The 7,922-nt window shown below is 37.4% G+C and overlaps 1 long non-coding RNA gene across 1 annotated transcript; it reads right to left on the bottom strand.

Moving 5' to 3' along the window:
* Nucleotides 1-1,253: 1,253 nt before the first annotated feature.
* On the bottom strand, nt 1,254-7,648 carry LOC143663589 (uncharacterized). Its single transcript, XR_013166057.1, has 4 exons — nt 7,466-7,648; nt 5,117-5,189; nt 4,149-4,310; nt 1,254-1,332 (listed from the first exon to the last, which is right to left on the bottom strand). It is a non-coding gene; the product is annotated as an uncharacterized LOC143663589 (long non-coding RNA).
* Nucleotides 7,649-7,922: the final 274 nt, after the last annotated feature.

Raw genomic sequence — 7,922 nt, 5'->3', positions numbered from 1 at the left:
TACATGTTTCCCCATGGGAGGCCATTAGATTACTTTCCCATGTTCCAAAAATGTGTTTAATTAGGTTATGCTCTGTCATCTCTCCTTCTTCTCTTTGTCTTTTGCTGTCATTTAGTAGGGCTTTAGGAGAGAGAGAGAAGATAGATGAATGTGATCACTCAGCCATAATTAACAGACATTTCTTAAGTGGAGTTTCAAACAGAACAGGAAATTCTAATCAATTGCTACCCTGACGGAGCTTTCAAAGGGCACAGGTTTTGGCCAAGCTTACTCAAGATAGCCTGGGAGAGAGGATTGGTCATCTGGGTAAGGAAAGAGACAAATGGGACTCTTGACCAACAAACTGTTTGTTCTGCTCACCCCTCTTACTGCTCTCTACTAACTCTCATTTCCACTCAGTGCCTTTAGTCTCCTGAAAGTTTCTGTCAATTTTATTCTTGGTCTTTCACAGACTCCTACACTGTCTTTCTATCTGGCTTTTCTGGAATATGCAGAGTTCTGTACAAAGAGGGAAATGGCAGTTATGTTCAGTTTACCGTTTTCAGTGAAACAGAATCCTTAATATTGTTTCTAAAACCCTTAGAAAGTTTCTTATTTAGGGGAAGGGAGATTCTTCCCCTAAATGATTGAAAATTCATTGACTGTGTCAGTCCTTTTTTTGATTATTGTAAATTAAGACAGTATTTGATACACCACTAATTGTGACTGTCACTTTTGTTAGAGAATGAACTCAACAGCTATCTTAAAAGGCAATGGGGCGGGCCACGGTGATTCATCAGGCAGATTTCCTACCTGCCATGCTGGAGACCCAGGTTCGATTCCCGGTGCCTGCCCATGCAAAAAAGTAAAAAGAAGGCAATGAAGAGCGAAGAGCGGGCCACGGTGACCCAGCAGGCAGAATTCTCGCCTGCCATGCTGGAGATTCGGGTTTGATTCCTAGTGCCTGACCATGTTTAAAAAAAAAAAAAAAGAAGGCAACGAACACAATAGTTCTTAATAATTAAATAGCTCATTGTTGCCAATACCTCAAAAATTTGTGTAGTATCCTCATTGATTTTCAGTATATTCTTCTACCACTATTATTTGCTTAGTTTTTTCTTTTAATCAATTTGCATTTTATACTTAGATAAACTTGTTTTAAAAGAAAACTTTGCATCATTACCATTAATGGAAAAAACACTGTGGCCTGGCCTAAACAGAAAGTAACAGTAAAAATAAATGTAATGAATAAAATAAGTGATTCAGTTCTAGCTTGGTATTACCTGCTAAAGGCTCTGAATTTACAAGTGGTTAGCAAGCATTCAAGAAGAATGTAAAATCATAGCACCAAACCTACACGTGAAAAAAAAGAATTCATTAGAAAACGATAAACTCAGCATCATTTTGTCATGTAATGTACAAATGTGGAAAGTAAAGAGAAGTTAAGCAAATTGAATTTACATAATGGGTAAATGGAAAAATCTATATTTGAATCCAGATTTTCTTAGAAACCAAAGCTCCTCTCTCCACAATATCTTTGACAAGAAAAAATTTGTTTATTGTTCGACCCTGGAAGAAAGGAGAGTGGAAAGAGTTGAAGAAAACAATGAAGAAGAGGTGTCTTTCCCTCTGGGTCTTGAAGGATAAATAGCTTTTTCTGAAGGAAATAGTATCCTGTTCAGACAGGGATCATTGACAGCATAATTGCACGTACCGTTCTCAGCACTACTCTAGGCACTTTGTACATATTCTCAACTCATTTAATTTTTTCAGAGCCCTCCAAGCCAGGTGCTTTTATTGTTCCTTCTGTATTGAAATCTGAGGTCAGTGTGGCCCAGGCTATTTAAGTAACTGTCCAGAGTCACAAGATGGCCCAGGACTATGAGGCAATCTGACCTCGGAGCCCTTAACATTCTATAATATTCTGCTCTGCTGAGCAAGGGTACAAATGAATACAAATATATGATATATTGGGTTAATGGCCAGACCCTGGTCAGGATTCAGGAGAGGAACTTTATTGGAGGAGAGGAATTCATGAAGAGCTCAGATAATTAAAACTCATATAAATCAAGACTCATTTCTCCCTAAGAATATATATAATAGAGAAATTACATCCTCATGTAGTACATAAATCCACAGCTCTTGTATTGTATTTATATTTTAAGAAATATTTTAAGAAATAAAATATAGTATAAAAAAATTTTATCATCCCTAAATTTTCTCAAAATTATTGTGGAGCATTTTTAACATAGTGACCAATAATAAATATTTAAAATAACATCACAGTAGTCATCTATAGTACACATACAATTTTATAACATGTTCACGCAATGTTAACAAAGGGTTTTCAACTTTGGTGTTAGGAAGCTAAAGTGGTGCCACCAGGTGTCTACAGTGTAAAATACAGCATAGAACTTTATTCTATAGGACAGTTTTGAGATTCTGTGTTAGCTTTTTTCTTTAATCTTTGCATTATTTCAATTTTTGACATAAAATGAGGCTTTACGGATATTTTTATATTGCAGAATTAATAGTGCTTGGGAGAAAGGGGGAGAAAATTCGCAAAAGTTAAATATGAAATAGCAGTTTCAACCAGTTTGTAAAGTACCTTGAAAAGCATCTTGCTAGTTAGCATTTCACCATTGTCCACTGTAGAAGCCCTTATAAATGAGGAAATAACACATCAGATTTTTGCTTTAGGAAATTTACTTAGATAATGATATATAAAATGGATTGAAGAGGAACGCAAATGAGATGAGGATTGAGAGAGAGGAGAGTCTTCTATTTGAATAACCTAAATGAGGCAGAGTAAGGGTCTGCATGAGTCCCTGCCAAGGAATGGGGATAAAGGGGGGATTGGAAGGTATTTTAGACAGAATTTATTGGATTAACTTGGTATAATGAGAGAGGGAGGAGTCAAGGACAGCTCCAAATTTTGTAGATTTCATAGATTGAGGAATGGTATTCATTGTTGTTTACTAGAATTTGAAACTTAAATATTCAATATCCAACGGGTGTTTATAAGTGAAACTTGGAGAAAAGTTCACAGCTAGAGATTTGGAAGACATCTATGAAAAGATAATAACAAAATCTGTGGTGTTCAATGAGTTTGAAGCCAGAGGACAACAAATAAAATAGTTCAGAAAAGAAGATAAAAGAATTCACATCTTTTGAGAAAAAGATCTCAAGGGTGGAAAACAGTATGGATAGATGTGTGTTATGTGTTGAATTGTGTCCCTTCAAAAAGTTATATTGAAGATCCAACCTCCAATATCTCAGAATGTAACATTTTTCGGAAATAGAGTTGTTGCAGAAGCAATAAATTAAGATGAGGCCATACTGGCCTCATCATTAAGATGAGCCCTTATATGATGGGTGTCCTTATAAGAAGAGAAGAGATAGAGACAAAGGTACAGAGAGAACTCCATGTGAAAATGGAGGCAGAAATTGGAGTAATTTGTCTACAAGCCAAGCAATACCTGGGGCTATCAGAAACTAGAAAAAGAAAGGAAACATCACCCCTAGAGATCTTCCAAGGGAGCATGGCCCTGTCCACAACTTGATTTCAGACTTCTAGTGTCCAGAACTGTCAGAGAATAAATATCTATTGTTTTAAGCCACCCTGTTTGTGGTACCTTGTTATAATATCCCTAAGAAACTAATACCATGTATATTTATATTTGTCAGAAATTGCCCCTAAGCATCTAACAGCTGGTCCCCAGCCACTCAGGCTCCAAATCTTGATCCTGATGAGGAATTTGGGTGGGTTTCCTCTCCCTGAGACTCAAAAATGAGTCAAACTTGGAAGCTTCATCATAATATATGAAAATGGCTAAATTCCAAAGACTCTAAACAATCACTTTTAAAGTGTATTCATGTTCAGACAAGAGTATTACAAACTCAGTCAGAATAAGTACTTATGTGGTAGATTGTTTTTCAGAAAACAGCCACCACAATATATTTTGTCCAACGTGATCTTCCAAAACCTGGCCACTACCCTCATTGTATTACCTAGTTTCTATTGCTGATTAGTTGATTATCACAAATGCAGCCACTTAAAATCATACAAATCATTCACAGTTCTGTAGGTAAGAATTCAACATGGTTCCACTGGGCTCTCTGCTTAGGGATTCATAAAAATATAGGAGCTAGCTGGGCTGAGCTCTTACCTGGAGCCTCAAGAGAGAATCTACTTCCAAGCTCATTCATGTTGCTGGTAGAATTCAATTCTATATGATTGTAGGACTGAGAGTCCCATTTCCTTGCTGGTTGCCAATATTGGGCAGCTCTCAGTTCTTAAAGGTCACTCTTATTCCTTGGCACATGGCCTCCTGCAGGTTAAATTAGCATGATGCATTGAATCCACTTTATGCTTCAAATTTCTGACTTCTGCTAACAGGCAGAGAAAATGCTCTGCTTTTAAAGGTCTCATGATTAGATTATGCCTACTCAGATATCCTCCCTAGCTTAAAATCAACTGTCTAGTTATTTGTACATTCTTTTGCCATGTAAATTATCTGGAGGAACAACATAATCACTGGAGTAACAACAAGAGCCAAATGTCATTGGGTTCATTTAGAGTTCTGCCTACCATAGTCACCCAGAGGACTCTCCTTCTCATTCCATTGAAATTGTGTAGAACTTTTTGATTCATTTGACAAATGTAAAGAGGCAGAAGTGCCTTTCAAGGCTAAATTTACAAATGGCAGTAGATTTCTAACTGGTGTGCTCTCTTAGACACTTGATTTTTGAAGGACCCCAACCACCACATTGTAAGAAAGCTCAGACCACATGGGGACTATCTGTTTGTGTTGCAGAAGACCCCTCTAGCTAAAGTGACACCTAATATCAAGAACCAGACTTGTGGAATAAAACAATCCTTCAAATGATTCCAATCATCAGCCTCTGAGCTACCACAGATTTTGCCAAGTGGAGTTAAAATGAACTCTCCCCATCAGCTCTGCCCAAATGGTAGATTTATGTGAAAAATAAAGATGTCATTGCTTTAATTTATTATGTTTGGAGGTGGCTTGCTATGCAGCAATGGGTGTCTAGAGCAACTTAGGTAAATACATTTATTTTAGCTTGAGAATTCTTTATTCCCTCATTCATTATTAATCATTCAACAAGTGCTTACCAGATGTTTACTATGTGCCAGGCATTGTATTGAGCCATATGGATGCAAAAATGAAATATACATGGTTGCAGTCCTGAAAGAATTCACAATCAAGGGAAGAATACCATTACATACAAGATAACTTATGTTACAATGTTGCTTTTGCTATGATAGAAATATAGATAGGGTATATAGATAGAGAACAGAGAAAAAGCATCTCTATAGTTGGGATAAGGATATCAGGATATTATTACATGGCAGGTATAATCATAGTTATTTATACATACTCATAAAAGACTGAATATATGCTGGGTGCTCTTCTAAGCACTTGATAAATACTACAATTAATCCTCAAAACAACCCTATAAAAAGGTAGTATTATCACTGTTTTACAGATGGGGAAACTGAGGCTTAGCCAGGCTAAAACTTCGCCTGAATTAACACAAATAGTATATGTAAACAGGCATTTGAACACTAGTTTGACAGATTTCAAAACTATCCTGTGGGCCACAAAATGTTGCCCATATGATGGTTTGGAGCTACATACACCAGAAAAACATGTTCTTAATCTATTCTTATGGGTGAGAACCCATTATAAACAGGACCTTTTGATGAAACTACTTCAGTTAAAGTGTGACCTACCTCAATCAAAAGGGTCTTAACCCTTTTACTGGAATCCTTTATAAGATGAGTGAAATTCAGATAGAGAGAAAGCCACAGATGGAGCAACTAGAAGTTTAAATCACTGTAATCTGGAAGAGAAGGGAGAGGCCAGGAGGGACTACCATGTGCATTGCCCTGTTACAGAAAAGGGAAGGACCAAGGATCACCAGCAGCCAGTCCCAAAAGATTGCAGTCTTTGGGATGAAAGCATTGCTTTGACAATGCTTTTATTTGGTCTCTTCCTAGCGTCAAAACAATGAACCAATAAATTCCATTGTTTAAGTCCACCCCTTGCATGGTATTTGCTTGAGCAGCCACAGAAACTAAAACACCTCCTAACTTGGGTGTTAAAGGTTGAAAGTTTGAGTAAGTTCGATTCTCGGTGCCTGCCCATGCAGAAAAAAAAAAAAAATGTTGAGTCAGATTTAAGCAAAATGAGAATGGGAAGTAGGGGGTGACATTTCAGACAGAAGGTCCTACTTGAGCAAAGGCACAAGTTACATGGGAAACTGCCAACTCTACTAGGTTGCAAAATTTAGAGTTTCATGGAAGATGAAACTGGAAAAGAAAGTAGGAGCTGGCCCATGGAAAGAGAGCTTGGACTTCATGTTACAAGTAATTGTAGATCACTGCAAGGTTAGAAGGGTTTTAGACAGGAGAGTAACATGGCAATTTTGTTTCATGTAGTTCATTTTAACAACTGCTTGGGGCAGGATTTCAGGATCCAAAGCAGAAGTCAGGGAATAAGTTCACGAGAAAAATGATGGTATCCTACATAAAGGCAGTGATAGTGTGTTGAAGAAGAAAATTTGATAAATGTTGAGTTCTAGAAGGTAAAATCACTTGTCTTAAAAAAAAATCCTTACTTTTACTATTTGGGGTATACAGAACCCTGTTTAATGGCCCAGATTAAATTTTTGACCTGCAGAAATGATGTGTTGTTCATGCACCAAATTATATCACACCCTAGACTTAGCTGCTTTGTGTATAAGTGTCATAATTTCCATAATCCCATTGCAATGCTTAAACAATGTCTGTGCTCCCTTGGATTGTGATATGTTTGGGAGTGCATTTGTTCACTAATAAAATTCAGAAAGCTATGTCAGTGAGTATTTGTCTTTCATTAAATACAAATACAAAGATGACTTGATTAAGAGTTTCAATTGATTTTGCTATAAAAATACACACATAACTTAATATTGATATTACGTGTGGCTTTTCCCCCATGAGATCTTGGGAGGGATAAGATTAGAACTGTTTCAGCTAAAAAAAAAGTCCTAAGCCAATATATATCAGAATAGTTAAACCGGAGGCAGTAATAAAAGAACCTGTGGATGTTAAAATGTCCAATATGATGCAGCCACTATGGGAATCAGTTTGGCAGTTCCTCAGAAAGTTGAAAATAGAACTACCATATGACCTAGCAGTCCCACTTCTTGTTATATAATCCAATTGAAAGCAAGGATTCAAACAGATATTTAAACACTAACATTCCGCCAATTGTCAAAAGGTGGAAGCAACCCAAATGTCCATCAATAGATGAATAGTTAAACAAAATGTGGTATATACATGTGTTAGTTTGCAAGGTGCTATAATGCAATATACCAGAACTGGAACAGCTTTCTGAGAAGGAGAATTTAATGAGTTACAGGTTTATAGTTCTAAGTAAGTGAAAGTGCCCAAATTAAAGCACCAACAAGAGGTTACCTTCACTCAAGAAAGGCCGATGGATTAGGAACACCTCTGTCAGCTGAGTTGTCATGTGGCTGGCATCTGCTGATCCCTTGCTCCTGGGCTCCATTGCTTTCAGCCTCTGTTTCTGCAGAGGTTTCTCACCTTACTTCTCCAGGGCTGGCTTTCATTTCTTGGCCTCCCTTGTGTTCTAGTTTGCTAGCTGCTGGAATGCAGAATATCAGAAACAGAATGGCATTTAAAAAGGGGAATTCAAAAAATTGCTAGTTTACAGTTCTAAGGCCGTGAAAATGTCCAGTTAAAACAAGTCTATAGAAGTGTCCAGTCAGAGGCATCCAGGGAAAGATACCTTGGTTCAAGAAGGCCAATGAAGTTCAGGGTTTCTCTCTCACGTGGAAGGGCACATGGCAAACACAGTCATGGCTTCTCTCTCAGCTGGAAGGGCACATGGCGAACATGGCATCATCTGCTA

Source organism: Tamandua tetradactyla, chromosome 19 (assembly GCF_023851605.1).
Source record: "Tamandua tetradactyla isolate mTamTet1 chromosome 19, mTamTet1.pri, whole genome shotgun sequence".
Classification (NCBI taxonomy): Eukaryota; Metazoa; Chordata; class Mammalia; order Pilosa; family Myrmecophagidae; genus Tamandua; species Tamandua tetradactyla.
This window is presented reverse-complemented; position numbering and strand designations above follow the sequence as displayed.